An 18,690-nucleotide genomic window follows, 5' to 3' on the forward strand; every position below is an offset into this window, starting at 1 on the left:
CCCAAGATCACCCTGGAATGACAAGACTTTGGTCTGGATCTTTCCCTAGTCACATCCAGTTGTCAAGATTCAATAACTGCTCACTGTTTCTCTTGTTTTCAGGGATGTCTGAGGGTACCTAAATTATTATAGGAACTTGGCCAAATTTCATTTTTTTCAATGGGACAGTTCCCAAGGTTAGTATTTGAGATTTATTCTTATCCCAGGAGGGCCCCTTCCAGCTTTCTCTTTCCCAGTTCTCTTTGGCAAACTAGCCAGCCTACAGTTTACCCTGTATCTCCAATGAGTCTACCAACTCCTCCCAATTGTACAACTTCCACTGTATTTGAAAGCTTCCTTAGGCTGAAACTTCATGCTCTTGCAATTGAAGTCAGTTCCACTGAGAAGAAATTTAGAGCAATCAAGATAGAATATTTACAATCTTCAAAGACACAGGATGTTGGTGCTCTTTTCCTGTCATGATTATTTTAAAAATGTACATTTCTTCTTTGTGTATATTTTATTTATTAAACATATATTTTGATAAAGGTTTTTAAGTCTCAGGCACTGTTCAATGTGCTTGAAGAATATTAACTTGCTTAAACTTTATGCAGCCTACGAGGTGTATATAAAGATGGGTGTAGTAGAGGTTGAACACAGGAATTCTGACTTCAAAGGCCCAACTTTTATTCACTACACTATGAATATATACAATGCAAACTATATGGTAATAAGGTGATGCAAAAGTTGATAACAGCTTTTACAGAATCATCTCTGTAAAATGTCATGGTTCAGACACTCACAGACTCAGCTAGTAGATACCAACTTGAGCCTTCCTGGTCTCATCTGTGAAATATCAAGAATAGTCACCTAATCATGTTGTAAGTGTTAAGTGTTAGTCACTCAGTGATGCCCAACTTCACTACTCCATGAGATTTTCCGGGCAAGGATACTGGACTGGGTTGCCATTTCCTTCTCCAGGGGATCTTCCCAAACCAGTGATCAAACCCAGGTCTCCTGCACTGCAGGCATATTCTTTACTGACTGAGTTACAAGGGAAGTCAACTCATGTCGTAGAATCAATTAAATGAGATCATGTGTATGAAGTACCCGATAAGATACCTGGCTTAATATTATCAATTATCTTATTTTGAGAGCATTTTGCTATTAGTTTTTATTTGTTCTTTATAGACAGTCCTGTAGTTTATCATTTTCTATTTGCAACAACTTAAGGAAGATCAGGAGAAGGCAATGGCACCCCACTCCAGTACTCTTGCCTTGAGAATCCCATGAACAAAGGAGCCTGGTAGGCTGCAGTCCATGGGGTCGTGAAGAGTTGGACATGACTGAGTGACTTCACTTTCATTTTTCACTTTTATGCATTGGATAAGGAAATGGCAACCCACTCCAGTGTTCGTGCTTGGAGAATCCCAGGGATGGGGTCTCACAGGTCAGACATGACTGAAGTGACTTAGCAGTAGCAAGGAAGATCAATCCCTGATTAAAGAATCAGAAACCAAAGAAAGAAACATCTCCTTAAAATGCCAAAGTCATTGCACATCTAATTTTTTTACAACACATCACTGAAACAGGAATAAGCTTTATAGGACAATGACATAATATTTAAATATTACAGAGCTTCCTTACTGGCTCAGTGGTAAAGAATCCACCTGCCAATGGAGGAAACATGGGTTCAATCCCTGGCCCAGAAAGATCCCACATTCTACAGAGCAACTAAACCTATGGGTCACAACTACTAAGCCTGTGCTCTAGGGCCTGGCAACTGCAACTACTGAAGCCTGCACACTTAGAGCCTGTGCTGTGCAACAATTGAAGCTACTACAGTGAGAAGCCTGAGCACTGCAGCAAAAAGTAGATCCTACTCTCCACAACTAGAGAAAAGCTTGTTCAGCAGGGAAGACCCAGCACAGCCTATATATATGTGTATATAAAAACTTAAATATTGCAAAGAAAAAGGGAAATTTCTGATATTGATAGATAAGTCCTGGAATGAAAGATCTCTGCCCTATTGTTGTCTCTATTATCCTGTTACTTCTTAGTAATCTCTTTCCTTATCTCTAAATCACTTGGAGATCTAGTTTGGGGTTTTTAGATCAGTAGTTTTAAAGGGTGGGCTGTGGACTAGTAGCTTCATCACTTGAGAACTTGTTTGAAACACAAGCATGCTAAGATGGAAATGTCAGGGGGTGAGGCCAGGTAATTTCCTTTAATAAAGCTTTCGGGTGGTTATGATGAAATCTACTGTTTGAGAAACACTGTTTTATGCAATTACCATTGCTACCACCGGGAAGAGCTCTTTATTCATGGATTTTTGCACAAGAGCCCTGTGTGGGGCCACCTTTGAATCAAGTGCTCACTTGTGGTCACAGGAATGGCCTAGTGCTGCATTGGTCAACAGTAAGCTGATTGAACATGGCCAGATCCCACCATGAACAAATTTTTTCTGAAAGAAAAAGACTTCTTCCAGTCCAAAGAGTGCAGTAGGTGACCATCATCCTCCACTTTGTAGATTCCAGACACATTAGCTCTCTTTAGGTTCTTGTTTGCTACTGCTCTTGGCCTTTGCCCAGCCTGTTCCCTGTGCCTGAAATTTTTTCTCATTCTCATTGTCTAGTCAAAAGTAACTTTTCCTTCTGATCTCAACTTGAATATCAGTTTCTTGAGTGTGGCAATTTTTGAGCCAGAGATTGAAGCTAAGTTCTTCTTCCTTTCCTTCTTTATTTTCTTCCTTCCGTCTCTCCACCTATCCTTCTTTCATTTCATTGTTCATAGAATGATTTCATTTTGCATTCATCATAGTTTCATTCATGGGATAGTTGGACTCATTTGTGTTCCTTAGGAGACTGCAGTCTCCATTAGGACTAAGAGTGAACCTGCTTTTGTTCACAAATGCATCCATAATTGGGACACTCAACAAACGTATAGAGATTTAAAAATGAAAGACAAAGTACCAGTTTATTAATATTTTGTGTTGTTTAGTAGTCAATTCATGTCCATGAAGAAATACCATTTGGTTTCTGATTATTTAATTTGACAAATTTTTATTGAGTACTTGTTATATAGTGCACATTCTTTTAGTGCTAGAGATGGAGCAGTGAGATATTACAGACAAAATGCTAGCTCTCAGGGAGCTTACATTCTAATTTCTGTCAAAGGCCCATAAGAAAAGCTATGAAGTGAGGTTGCTGAAAATTCCACTTCTAACTTCATAACAGAATTTTTAAAATCTGAATTACAATTAAGTTATGTTGAAGAAAATACATTTAGTATTTTTAAAGAGAACATGTGGGACTACATAAATTGAGATAATTATTAAATTTGAAATGTCTGGTTAAAAAATTATTCTGAAACAAGCAAGAGGACTTCATCTCCAGTTTCCTTCCCAAATAAAAATAAATCCTTAAATTAAAAAAAAAGCCTCAGTGAAAAATATATATTTGTACTTCAAATGTCAAATGTTAATTGAAAATACAGTAACTTTTATGTAGAGTAAATCATGAGGAATGCTGGGCTGGATGAAGCACAAGCTGGAATCAAGATTGCCAGGAGAAATATCAATAACCTCAGATATGCAGATGACACTACCGTTATGGCAGAAAGTGAAGAATAGAGCCCCTTGGTGAAAGTGAAAGAGGAGAGTGAAAAAGTTGGCTTAAAGCTCAACATTCAGAAAACTAAAAGATCATGGCATCTGGTCCCATCACTTCATGGCAAACAGATGGGGAAATAGTGGAATCAGGGAAAGACTTTATTTTTTTGGGCTCCAAAATCATTGCAGATGGTGATTGTAGCCATGAAATTAAAAGGCACTTATTCCTTGGAAGGAAAGTTATGACCAACCTAGACAGCATATTAGAAAGCAGAGACATTATTTTGTCAACAAAGATCCATCTAGTCAAGGCTATGGTTTTTCCAGTAGTCATGTATGGATGTGAGAGTTGGACTCTAAAGAAAGCTGAGTTCCGAAAAATTGATGCTTTTGAACTGTGGTGTTGGAGAAGACTCTTGAGAGTCCCTTGGACTGCAAGGATTTCCAACCAGTCTATCCTAAAGGAGATCAGTCCTGTGTGTTCATTGGAAGGACTGATGTTGAAGCTGAAACTCCAGTACTTTGGCCACCTGATGTAATGAGCTGACTCATTGGAAAAGACCCTGATTCTGGGAGGGATTGGGGGCAGGAGGAGAAGTGGGCAACAGAGGATGAGATGGGCTGGATGACATCACCAACTTGATGGACATGAGTTTGAGTAAATTCCAGGAGTTGGTGATGGACAGGGAGGCCTGGCATGCTGCAATTCATGGGGTCGCAAGGAGTCAGACACGACTGAGTGACTGAAATGAACCGAACTGACAATAATTTTGTTTCTTAGTAATGAAATGCTAATGATATACTTTTAGAATTGTAATTTAAAACAGATGGGGAAAGTTTGTGATTTGGGGGGAAGTTTATTTTTAAAAGGAATTAGCTGAAAGAAATTTTGGAGGAAAGAAAAGAGATAGGAGAGGAAACTTGCAGATTTTGCTGGCAAATGCACTTACACATAATTTACATAATCAAATGCATTACCTTCAATTAATGGAGCAGAATAATTAGTGTCTGTATAAACTGGCTACTCTGATATTGGCTGATTCAGCCCTGCTTGAAATGTTTATGTGTTGACCTCTGTGACCAGAATCAGAGGTAAAGAAGAAACTGCTGGAAGAATAGCAGATCCATTGTTTTCTAGAGTTGTAATTTAAAGTACCTGGTAACTCTCCTACATTTGGTCAGGCTAGAATATTATTCCTACATCTATGTAGCAGCTGCCTACAACTCCTCATGAGAGGCAGAAAGAGAAATGCAACTGAGCCTCCTTTATTAGTTGGATCTTCTTGCACCTAATTTGCATTTCTCCTCTCCTTTTCTCCTGTTTGGAAGTGACTTACTGTTCTTAATTAATAGGGTGTCCTATTGTTACTGAAAGGAATCCTCCAAATCAAGGAGTAACTCCTCCTTCATGAAAATTAAAGAATTAAATATTTAAAGATGATTTAATCTTTCCTAAGTGAGGAGCATTTTTAGCTTTCTAAACTGGTCACACTGGAGAGTTGGTACTGTTGATTTGTCAGTCATTAACTAAGTCAGATACACTAAGAAAGGAAAACAGAAGAGGGAAGGAAGGAAGGAAGGAAGGAAGGAAGGAAGGAAGGAAGGAAGGAAGGAAGGAAGGAAGGAAGGAAGGAAGGAAGGAAGGAAGGAAGGAAGGAAGGAGAGAGGAAGGAAAGAAAGTGGGAAAGAGGGAGAAGGAAGGAAATGAAGAAAGAAAGGAGAGAAAGAGAGCGAGAATGGGGGAAACCCTGAACACACCCCTATGTCAGTCCAAGACCTTTTGTAAGCTTTAATGTGATCTCTCCTCTTACTGTAACTCCTTTTTCTTTTTTTTCTTTTCATACAAATAAAAACCTGGCATGTCTTTGAAGTCTTAACTGCATCAAAGACTTGCTCCCATTAATTTTAAATTACTCTCCTAAAAGTCTGTCTACAGTTAGCAGTTCATGAAAAGGATGCCCTGTTTTGCTGTCCCCTGGGTTCTCAAAGCAGAAGAACCTCTTAATTGATCTTCCTGCATTTTTTTGCATCAAATAATAGTGAAGAAAAAAAATGTCCTTTATCTTGTAAAATAGCCACACTTTTGAAGATTTTTGAGGCAGACAGGACTGAAGAAACACCTCTGGCTCATACTCTGAGGTTCTGGATTTAGAACTGAACTAGAAATTGAGGAACTGAATTACACTTGAAGCCAGTAAATTCCTGACTTTTGATTGGTTTCTATGGCATTCAGAGAGACAATGAAATATTTTTGGACATAAACTGGCATTTTTAGGGCATTTTAAAAATTTTATGTTGTAGCAGAAGGAAATTAGTATATACTGAATTTATTAAACAGATCTGTTTGTTTCACATTTTTATGTTCTTCCTGTATAAAATGTCCATATCTGTATATATCACTACTTAATTTTTATATCAAGAAATTTTACCTATATCTTAAATTTATTCTCCCTTCAACATGTTTTGTATCCTTGGGTAGATACAAGTAGTGGACTAGTGTCAACCTAAAAACAACTCATCAAATAGTGAATGACTGGTATTAAGTAACCTACTAAATTTCTCTTCTAAACAAAAATAATTCAATAACTTTTAACCCTGAAACTTTTGCACATAAAAGTAAATTCGGGGGAATAATGGTTAAAAAAAAAAATCCCCAGATTTGTGGTACTCTATCAAAATGATTATCTAAAAATATAAATCAATTTAGTCTTTGGAAGACAGACAATTAGGCTGCATTATTTGCTCTAATTTTTAATTTAGCAAATTAATACTGTTAAAACCTTTGGTTGCCTAACAAGTTGAAGAGATTAAATTGTTCTGTTTTTTCACATTTGTAATTTTAAAATGTATAGCCTCAATTGCTTCATTCATTTTCAGAATACAAAATTAATCAAGTGATGCCAGGTATCAGGATATTACATCTTCTAATGTCTCCTCTGTGTTGATACTTGACAAAATTATGGGAATAAGAAGTCTAACAGAATAATATGTTTTTATTGTATTGTTATTGATAACCAAGATTTCCATGGTAAGCAAAATTTATTTCATACTATGATAGCAGCTTGTCCATACCAAACTGAGAATAGTTACTTAATATCTTTAAACAAGGATTGTAAAAGAAAATTATAGCTAGTGCAGGGTAGCGTGTGGCTTCCTTGCTGACAACTGCCAAGAGAATAGCTATCACCCAGAGGGATGGGATGGGGAGGGAGGCGGGAGGGGGGAGCGGGATGGGGAACACATGTAAATCCATGACTGATTCATGTCAATGTACGGCAAAACCCACCACAATATTGTAAAGTAATTAGCCTCCAACTAATAAAAATAAATGAAAACAAACAAACAAAAAAACTAAAAGGGAAAAAAAATAGCTATCCAAATAATTGATTTAGGCATATGATTTGTCACTGACGGGGTCCCCTCCCCTCATATTCAAGTATTTATGGCTCTATACAACATACAGTGAGACAAAACATTTTTAGTCTTCTTTATGTCATATCTGAAAGTAAATCTCTCCTGGTATTATCTAACCTTGGTGATAGTTTATAATGTCACCCAAGAGGTCACCATGTAAGTACTTGGAAAGAAAACATAGTCTTTTGAAATTGACAAATATCTTGGAGGTCATTTTGTTCAACTGCCTCATTCTAGAGACACTAAAAATGAGGACCAGAGAGGTTGATGACTTTCTCAAAGACACCAAATTTAAGCATAAATAGATGAAGAATAGTGCTTGACTAAGGCTGGAAACTGACAGTCAGCTTCTGAATAACAGAAACAAGCTTGAATAATAGAACAATTGGAATTCAGAGGAACTCTGATTCCAGGAACAGCAAGAGAGTAAGAAGCAAAGCAATGGATTGGCTTAATGAATATTGTTAGCAAGGTCCTATGGGTGTACCTGTTAGCACTGTGTAGTGATTTGGTTGATTTTTAAGGTCCGTGTGTTAGTCCCATCGGAATGATTCTACTGACTCTAAACCAGCCATAGAAGAGCCAAGAGCAGTGCCAGCTTTCCTGATGTGGGTTTTAAATGTGATCTTTTTTCCCCCAGCCAGCTATTGATATCTTTCATCCCACAGCAAAGTTTTTTGCTGTCCTCCACCCTATTCACTGACACAAAGCTTTGGAGATGATTGATTAGGAACAATAGAGCTTAGACACCAGTAGATTCAATGGAAAATCCCACTGAAAATGGGTGTGTATATCTAACAAAGGAAGTTTAGCATACTAGTTAAAAGTATAGGATGTGGGGACAGAGTATCAGGATTTAAATCCAACTTTGTTCCTAGAAGTTTGACCTTGCACACATTGTTTTCCTTGCGTTGGTTCCTTAACTTCATCTATAAATTGGAAGTAAGAAATAATAAGATTCTGATGAGTATCAATGCTAAATGAGATAACATGTATAAATCAAATAGTGCTAGGTACAAAGTAAATAATACCATGATATTTAAGGTATTACAATGAAATTTGTCTCACCATGCATTTAGAAAGAACTTATTTTTTTAATTAATTAATTTTTTATTGAAGAATAATTGCTTTATAGAAGTCCATTGTTTTCTGTTAAACCTCAACATGCATCAGTCACATGTATACATATATCCCCTCTCTTTTGAACCTTCCTCCCAGCTCACTCCCTCTTAGAAAGAACTGATATGTTTGACTTTCTATTTTTGTAGAAAAAATTAACTTATTCATTTATTGTTACATAAAGTATGAAGAGACTTCACAAAATTTGGAGAGATAGGCTATAGATAACTTACAAAAGAGGATTTGTGGGAATTGAATTTTGCTTAATAATGCAAATCAAACAAATTCAAATATAAACTTTTAGACTGTTAAAATAATGCAATGAGTCATCTTGGGTCCAAATATGAAAGGATTTGGTTTTATGATCCTAATATTTGTATGAAACCAAAAGAGACTAAATAGCTAAAGCAAATTTGAGAAAGAAGGAAAAAGCAGGAGGCATCATACATCCTGATTTCAAACTATACTGCAAAGCTATAATCAGAAAAATGGTATGATATCAGCACTAAAACAAAAACAAAGATCAATGGGACAGATTAGAAAAGCCAGAAAAATACCCATGCATATATGGTCAATCAATTTATGAGAGGAGCCAAGAATATACAGTGGGGAAGACACAGTCTCTTCAATAACTGGTGTTAGGAAAACTGGACAGCTCTGTGCAAAAGGATGAAACTGGACCACTTTCTTACAGCACACACAAAAATTAACTCAAAATGGATTTAAGACTTAAATGTCTGACCTAAAACCATAAAACTCTAAGAAGAAAACATAGGTAGTCTTCTCTTAGACATTGTCTTAGAAATATTTTTTCAATCTTTCTCCTCAGGCAAGGAAAACAAAAATAAAAATAAAAAAGTAGACTACATCAAACTAAAAAGCTTTTGCACAGTAAAGGAAACCATTACCAAACAAAAAGGCAATCTACTGAATGAAAGAAGATATTTGGAAATGCTATATCTGATAATATGTCAATATCCAAAACATATAAAGAACTCACACAAGTCAATACTAAAAATAATATAGTCCAACTGAAAATTACTCAGAGGATCTGAACAGACATTTTCCAAGAAAGATATACAGATGGCCAGCAAACACATGAGAAGATGCTTAAGATCTTTAATCATCAGAAAGAGCAAATCAAAACCACAATTAGGTATGATTTCACAATGGTTATTATCAGAAAAATGATAATAAACAAGTGTTGGCAAGGATGTGGAAAAAATGGAACTCTTGTGCACTGTTGGTGGGAATGTAAGTTGGTATAGTCACTGTGGAAAAGAGTATGGAGATTCTTTGAAAAGTTAAAAATAGAACTACCATACGATCTGGTAATTCCACTTCTGGGTAGTTGTCTGAAGAAAATGAAAACATTAATTTGAAAAGACATATGCAAATATATCTGATGCTGAAGCTGAAACTCCAATACTTTGGCCACCTGATGCAAAGAACTGACTCATTGGAAAAGACCCTGATACTGAGAAAGATTGAAGGCAGGAGGAGAAGGGGACAACAGAGGTTGTGATGGTTGGATGGCATCAATGACTCGATGGACATGAGTTTGAGCAAGGTCTGGCAGTTGGTGATGGACAGGGAGGCCTGGCGTCCTGCAGTCCATGACATGGCAAAGAGTTGGACATGACTAAGCGACTGAACTGAACTGATGCAAATATACATTCATTGCCACATTATTTACGATATCTAAGATATGAATGCATCCTAAGTGTTCATTGATAGATGAATAAATAGAAATGTGAAATATATGCAGTAGAATATTGTTCAGCTATGAAGAAGACATGGATGGACCTAGAGAGTGTTATGGTAAGTAAAATAAATCAGATAGGGTATGATTTCATGCTGTATACTTTAACTTACATGTGGAATATCTATATTTATTATATATATAATATATATTATATATAATATATATAAGTAAAACAGAAACAAACTTACATATTCATAGATACAAAGACCTAATTGATGATTGCCATCAGGGAGAATGGTGGGGGGTTAGGTAAAAGCTGGATGAAATAGGTGAAGGGAATTAAAAGGGAAAAATAATTAGTTGGGGATATAATGTACAGCATGAAAAATATAGTCAACAATTCAATAACTTTGTATAGCAATTGATAGCTACTAGACTTATCTTGGTGATTAATGAATAATTTTATATAAAATTTTAATCACCATGTTGTACACCTAAAACATATAATGTTGTATGCCAACTGTACTGCAATTAAAAAATAATTACAAAAAGTAACAAAGGCAGTTCTCTAGGGAATTATGTTGAGTGGGGAAAAGTCAGTCTCAAAAAGGTTATATATCATCTGATTCCATTTATATAACATTCTTGAAATAACACAATTATAGAGATGGAGAACAAATCAGTGGTTTCCAAAGGTTAGGGAGGGAGGTGACTGTAGATATAAAATAGTAGCAGGAGTGATCTTTGTGTTAATGGAATAGCTCTGTATCTTGATTGTGATGATGGTTACACGTGGTGGCTCGTGCGGTGAAGCCTCTGTCTGCAACGCTGGAGAGCCGGGTTGGATCCCTGGGTCTGGAAGATCCCCTGCAGCAGGAAATGGCAACCCACTCCAGTAATCTTGCCTGGAAAACCCCATGGACAAAGGAGCCTTGTAGTCTACAGTCCGTGGGGTCGCAAAGAGTCGGACACGACTGAGCACCAAAGTTTGTAAGTAAACACATGCAAACCAGTCCTAAAGTATATCAACCCTGAATATTCATAGAAAGGACTTTTGCTGAAGCTGAAGCTTCAATACTTTGGCCATGATGCCAAGATCTGACTCATTGGAAAAGACCCTACTGCTGGAAGGATTGAGGGCAAGAGAAGGAGGCATCAGAGGATAAGATGGTAGGATAGCATCACTGACTCAATGGACATGAGTTTGAGCAAACTCAGGGAGATAGTAAAGGACAGGGAAGCCTGGTGTGCTGTAGTTCATGGGACCACAAAGAGTCAGACACTACTTAGCAACTTAATAACAACAGAAAACACACACAAACACATGCAAACGTATGAATAAAAACTGGTGAAACTTGCAAGGGCAAAAAGGTATGATCATGAATGAATAAAATAAAATCTCAGAATCTCAAAATACCACATACAGTATTATTTCAACTAATGTTAAAACAGCAAAATTAATATTTAATGTTAAATATCAAATTTATTTAAAATATCTTTAAACCTATACATAGAAAACTATAAAACACTGATGAAAGAAATCAAAGAGGACACAAACAGATGGAGAAACATACCGTGTTCATGGATTGGAAGAATCAATATTGTCAAAATGGCTATACTACCCAAAGCAATCTATAGATTCAATGCAATCCCTATCAAACTACCAACGGTATTTTTCACAGAACTAGAACAAATAATTTCACAATTTGTATGGAAATACAAAAAATCTCGAATAGCCAAAGTAACCTTGAGAAAGAAGGATGGAACTGGAGGAATCAACCTGCCTGACTTCAGACTATACTACAAAGCTACAGTCATCAAGACAGTATGATACTGGCACACAGACAGAAATATAGATCAATGGAACAGAATAGAAAGCCCAGAGATAAATCCACGAACCTATGGTCACCCTATCTTCGACAAAGGAGGCAAGGATATACAATGGAAAAAAAGACAACCTCTTTAACAAGTGGTGCTGGGAAAACTGGTCAACCACCGGTAAAAGAATGAAACTAGAACACTTTCTAACACCATACACAAAAATAAACTCAAAATGGATTAAAGATCTAAATGTAAGACCAGAAACTATAAAACTCCTAGAGGAGAACATAGGCAAAACACTCTCCGATATAAATCACAGCAGGATCCTCTATGACCCACATCCCAGAATTTTAGAAACAAAAGCAAAAATAAACAAATGGAACCTAATTAAACTTAAAAGCTTTTGCACAACAAAGGAAACTCTAAGCAAGGTGGAAAGACAGCCCTCAGATTGGGAGAAAATAATAGCAAACGAAGTAACAGACAAAGGATTAATCTCAAAAATACACAAGCAACTCCTCCAGCTAAACTCCAGAAAAAGTAAATGACCCAATCAAGAAATGGGCCAAAGAACTAAATAGACATTTCTCCAAGGAAGACATACAGATGGCACAAAAACACATGAAAAGATGCTCAACATCACTCATTATCAGAGAAATGCAAATCAAAACCATAATGAGGTACCATTACACGCCAGTCAGGATGGCTGCTATCCAAAAGTCTACAAGCAGTAAATGCTGGAGAGGGTGTGGAGAAAAGGGAACCCTCTTACACTGTTGGTGGGAATGCAAATTAGTACAGCCACTATGGAAAACAGTGTGGAGATTTCTTAAAAAGCTGGAAATGGAACTGCCATATGACCCAGCAATACCACTTCTGGGCATACACACTGAGGAAACCAGATCTGAAAGAGACACGTGCACCCCAATGTTCATCGCAGCACTGTTTATAATAGCCAGGACATGGAAGCAACCTAGATGCCCATCAGCAGACGAATGAGTGAGGAAGCTGTGGTACATATACACCATGGAATATTACTCAGCCATTAAAAAGAATTCATCTGAATCAGTTGTAATGAGATGCTTGAAACTGAAGCCCATTATACAGAGCGAAGTAAGCCAGAAAGATAAAGACCATTACAGTATACTAACACATACATATGGAATTTAGAAGGATGGTAACAATAACCCTATATGTAAAACAGAAAAAGAGACTCAGATGTATAGAACAGACTTGTGGACTCTGTGGGAGAAGGCGAGGGTGGGATGTTTCAAGAGAACAGCATTGAAACATGTATATTATCTAGGGTGAAACAGATCACCAGCCCAGGTGGGATGCATGAGACAAGTGCTCGGGTCTGGTGCACTGGGAAGTCCCAGAGGGATCGGGTGGAGAGGGAGGTGGGAGGGGGGACTGGGATGGGGAATACATGTAAATCCATGGCTAATTCATTTCAATGTATGACAAAAACCACTGCAATGTTGTAAAGTAATTAGCCTCCAACTAATAAAAATAAATGGAAAAAAATTATGAATGTGAGGGTTATAAAAAAGCAGGATGTGCTTGCATGTTCAATTGTGTCCAACTCTTTGTGACTTTATAGATTGTAGCCAGGTTTCTCTGTCCATGGGATTTCCTAGGCAAGAATACTGGAATGGGTTGCCATTTCCTTCTCCAGGACATATTCCTGATCAAGGACAGAACCCATATCTTTTGTGTCTGGTACATTGACAGGTGGATTTGGAAGCCCCCAAAGCGGGATAGTAGTTACTTAAGCAAGAGGAGGATGAGTTTGTATAATGGAGATGGGATAAATGGGAACCATGGATTCAGAAGTGTCCCAAAGGTTGAATGCACACTTATACAGTGTGACTATTCACTTTTGTACTGTAGTACTACTTTTCAGAAAAAAAAATATAAACAACTAAACTTGAGGCAAATATATGTAAATTGCCATAGTTTCCAGAGACTATAAGGCCTTGCTGGAAATGCTAATAATTATGGCAAATGAGACCTGATTCAACCTGCATATCAAACATCCATCTTAGTAATAAATGCCTGATTCCATGGGCAATTTATAGACAGGAAGCATACAGCAAATTGATCAATTCAGTTCAGTCACTCAGTGTCTGACTCTTTGTGACCCTATGGACTGTAGAACATCAGGCCTACCTGTCCATCCCCAACTCCCAGAGATTGCTCAAACTCATGTCCATCAAGTTGATGATGCCATCCAACCACCTCAACCTCTGTCATCCCCTTCTCCTCCTGCCTTCAATCTTTCCCAGCATCAGGGTCTGTTCTTTGCATCAGGTGGCCAAAGTATCTTGGAGCTTCAGCTTTAACATCTGTCCTTCCAATGAATACTTAGGGTTGATTGCCCTTAGGATTGCAGATATGTCTGAATAGTTTAATGGAGATGGCAATGTTTCAATACCAAATGAGGAATGAAATGTGTTAGAACCATGATGTCTGTGAAGTGGAATGATACATGAAACATTTCATTATTCTCATCATGTCTTACTAAAATAATTATCTGCCTTTTAAAAATTAAGCAGTTAACTTGGAAGCAATACTTCAGCTTGTAGCCTTATAGTAATAGAAACTAAGGGAATAGTGATGTAAAATATATTTAATGATGAGTCAAAAGTGAAACTGGTTTGGCAAATCTATCTCATCTCAGTGGCCAACAAAGTTACAATGAAAGCTGAAACCAACTACATTAACACGTAACTGAAGGTCAGTTTTTCAAAGCACCAAATAACTCTGAATTTCATGGACTATGGATTTTATGGAGAATGAAATGTACTTATTAGTTCTCATTGAGTGATATTAATATATTACATTCATTAACTCCCAAAATATCCAATAATTGTTAATGAGATTTCTAGTTGGGTACCATATGTTATTTTCCACAAATGACTGTGACATTATCTCTGTTCACATACACTTTTCTAAGATCTTTTCATTTCCCCATCATGAAGTAGACTCTGATTGTCTCCATATGAAATTGAGTGAGAATATTGCTCACTTATAATCAATAAATGTTATAAATATAAAGCTGTATGATTTTTGAGGCTGAATCTTAAAAGACAATGACACATGTCTTGCTTGCTGGAATACTTATTCTTGGGCCCTTCAGATGCCAGATAAAACATTGACTGCTCTGAGGTCACCATGATGTGAGGAAGCCAAAACTATCCATCATACAAATAGCATGTAGTGAGTGGATAATTCTACAGGAAGAAAAAAGATGCCCAGGCAGATGCCAGCTGTTTGTTGCTCCAGCCATCCCCCTCACCAACTTTGGATATTGTATATACAGCTATCATCTAAATGCAACCACAATTCAAAGCCAAAAATCTCTCCTGGTTTCTTACCCAGAAAATTTATGAGAGATAGATTTGTCACACAGAGATAATTAAATGACCAGCTGGGTTATTCTCTGAAACTTCAGGGCAATTTGTTCTCATTGAAAGATTACATACACTATTCAGGAGATGTTATACATACATCTATATGGCATTTGCAATTGATTAGATCACACTACTTGACCATCTCTTGGAAAAGTTCAATATCATGTATTTGATTTCTGAGGTGGCTACCCATGATCACTATGATAAACCCATGAATGCAGACTTTGGGACCACAATACATAATCTGAGGTGACAACGGCAAAGCAGTAAAGTTCTTCAGAAAATTCACTCCTTTTTTAAAGCAATGAGAACATTGGCAAACATTGTTATAATTGAATTTTTCAAAGCTGTGGAAATAAGCCCAAAACTTGCAGCGATTCCTGGAGTGTTTATTAAAAAAAAAAAAAAAAAAGGCTGAATCTTGGTAAGGATAGTGAGTAATATGGCATTTTAAATTGCTTTATTCTCACCATCACCTCCACAGTAGCTTTAAAAACAAATGGCCTGTAATTGTCTTGAAAACTAACAGCCTGACAACCATTGTGGTGGCAAAAAGGATTTACAGTTCCTTCAAAATCCCATTCCTAGAGAAATATCATTATTTGACCTGCCTAGTGGGTCAATAGGCTTAACTTCTTGAAGGGCTTTCTTGATTTGGCCTGACTGGAAGTTTGGCTAATATAAACCACCTTTTCCCCTTGGATTATTTGTTGAAACACAGGCAATTGTATAGCTTCACATTTTGTCTGGGGTGGTGGATAATGGTAGCTACAAACAATAAGCAAACCAAAAAGTTTGAAAAGAAAAGTGGAGAAATGGGATGTCTATAAAAGATTTAAAAGAAACAGTCTTGAGAGTCTCAGGCATATGCAAGACTGTGCGCATGCCCAGGACTGTGAACACAGTCAGAAAAGAACTGATTAGTTGTAACCACTAACTAACCTCGAGGCTCTATGAAAACAGGAAGTGAAGGCTAAGGCACAGTTGTGAAGTACCTGACTATTGGAGATTTACCCCAACACGCATACAAAATCCTTCAGCAAAGACGGGAAGATTTAATGATTTCTCTGTCCAATCATTAGCTGACCAGATTACTGAGCAGAGACCTCAGTGGACACACACAATAAAACATATAAGCCAGAAGGGCTATAAAGTTTTATTTTTTATGAATTCTATAGATATCTAAGATTCATTTCTAGGTATACTATTGTTTGTTTTGTTTTGTTTTTTCCTCATGTAAGTGGTATTTTTATTTCTGGTTAATATTTTGCTAGCTTTTTTTTTTTTTTTTTTACTTCATCAAAATAAGCTTTGCGTTTACCTCTATTAATTATTCTAACCTCTTCAATGTTTCTTATTTTTATAAGTTTTTTTTTATTCATTCTGCTTTGTTTTCGAAGCAAATAATCCTATAATCTAAGGATAATATGTTTCAGTTCACCTCTCTTAAATGTATATCTCCTTTTGTATTTTGTGTTTCTATTTATTGTTAGTTTGCCAAAAGAATATTAAGTAAGTGCAATGAAGAGGATATTCTTGCCTTGTGATATATGGGAATGCACCTACTATCATAATTGTGCAAGATATTGATGCTGACTTTGAATATATATATGTTAAAGAATCGCCATTTATTTTTCTTTTTTTCTATTTTATGGGCCAGAAATATGTAAAACTTTGGCAGTTACCTTTTTGACATAAATGCAATGATAATGTGCCATTATATGTTAATTAATAGGTTTTTCTAACCTTGATCGTCTACACTTTGTATTTTGTATAGCATTATTTGTGGTCAAAGAATGCAGACTATTGCCAATATACTTTAAAAAATATATTGGATATAGGGTTATCGTTACCATCTTTCTAAAGTCCATATATATGTGTTAGTATACTGTAATGGTCTTTATCTTTCTGGCTTACTTCGCTCTGTATAATGGGCTCCAGTTTCATCCATCTCATTAGAATTGATTCAAATGAATTCTTTTTAATGGCTGAGTAATATTCCATGGTGTATATGTACCACAGCTTCCTCATCCATTCGTAAACAGAAAAAGAGACTCAGATGTATAGAACAGACTTGTGGATGCTGGGAGAAGGCGAGGGTGGGATGTTTCAAGAGAACAGCATTGAAACATGTATATTATCTAGGGTGAAACAGATAACCAGCCCAGATTGGGTACATGAGACAAGTGCTCAGGCCTGGTGCACTGGGAAGACCCAGAGGGATTGGGTGGAGAGGGAGGTGGGAGGGGGGACCGGGATGGGGAATACATGTAAATCCATGGCTAATTCATTTCAATGTATAACAAAAACTACTGTAATGATGTAAAGTAATTAGCCTCCAACTAATAAAAATAAATGGAAAAAATAAATAAATTAAAATAAATAAATTAATTAAAATAAATAAATAAATAAAAGGTTAAAAAAAATTGGAATTTGGTTTGTGGCCTAATATATGATTGTTGTTGAGTCGTTAAGTTGTGTCTGACTCTTTTGTTACCCCATGGTCTGTTGCCTTCCAGGCTCCTTTGTTCATGATACTTTCCTAAGCAAGAATATTGGAGTGGGTTGCCATTTCCTTCTACAGGGAATATTCATGATGCAGGGATCGAGCCCATATCTCCTGCATTGGCAAGTGGATTCTTTACCACTGAGCCAACTGGGGAGCCCAATACATGGTAAATAAACTAACCACTAATGTACATATCACTAATATTTCTTTGTGTGTGCAGGCTAAGTTGCTTCAGTCATATCTGACTCTTTGCAACGCTATGGGCTGTAGCCTGCCAGACTCCTCTGTCCATGGGATTCTCCAGGCAAGAACACTGGAGGGGGTTACACTGCCCTTCTCCAGGGGCTCTTCCTGATGCAAGGGTTGAACCCAAGTATCTTTCATCTCCTGCATTGGAACGCAGGTTCTTTACCACTAGCACTACCTGGGAAGCCAGGATACCTCTTTAATTTCCTATAAAGAGAATGTGTACTCTATATTGTTAAGGTATAAAATTTGACCTATATCTAATGCATCAACCTTATTCAATTTTTATCTATTATTTCTTTTTTCCTATATTTTGCTATGAGCTGATAGCATTAATGCCAAGTCTTTTTATTTTTATTTTATATTATAATACAGTTGATTAGGGTGAAGGAAGAGAGTGAAAAAGCTGGTTTAAAACTCAACATTAAAAGAAAAACTAGGCTCATGGCAGCCACTCCCATCACTTCATGGAAAAAAGAAGGGGAAGAAGTGGAAGCAGTGACAGATTTTCTACTCTTGGGCTCCAAATCACTGGAGATGGTGACCACAGCCAAGAAATTAGAAGACATTTACTTCTTGGAAGGAAAGTTATGACAACCTAGACAGCATATTAAAAGGCAAAGTCATCACTTTGCTGACACAGGTCTATATAGTAAAAGCTATGGTCTTTCCAGTAGTCATGTGTGGATGTGAGAGTTGTACCATAAAACAGGCTGAGCACTGAAGAACTAACGCATTCAAACTGTGGTGCTGGAGAAGATTCTTGAGAGTCCCTTGTACTACAAGGAGATCAAACCAGTCAATCCTATGGGAAATCAACCCTGAATACTCATTGGAAGTAGTGATGCTAAAGCTGAAGCTCCAAAATACT

Source organism: Odocoileus virginianus, chromosome 9, assembly GCF_023699985.2.
Source record: "Odocoileus virginianus isolate 20LAN1187 ecotype Illinois chromosome 9, Ovbor_1.2, whole genome shotgun sequence".
In the NCBI taxonomy this organism is placed as follows: domain Eukaryota; kingdom Metazoa; phylum Chordata; class Mammalia; order Artiodactyla; family Cervidae; genus Odocoileus; species Odocoileus virginianus.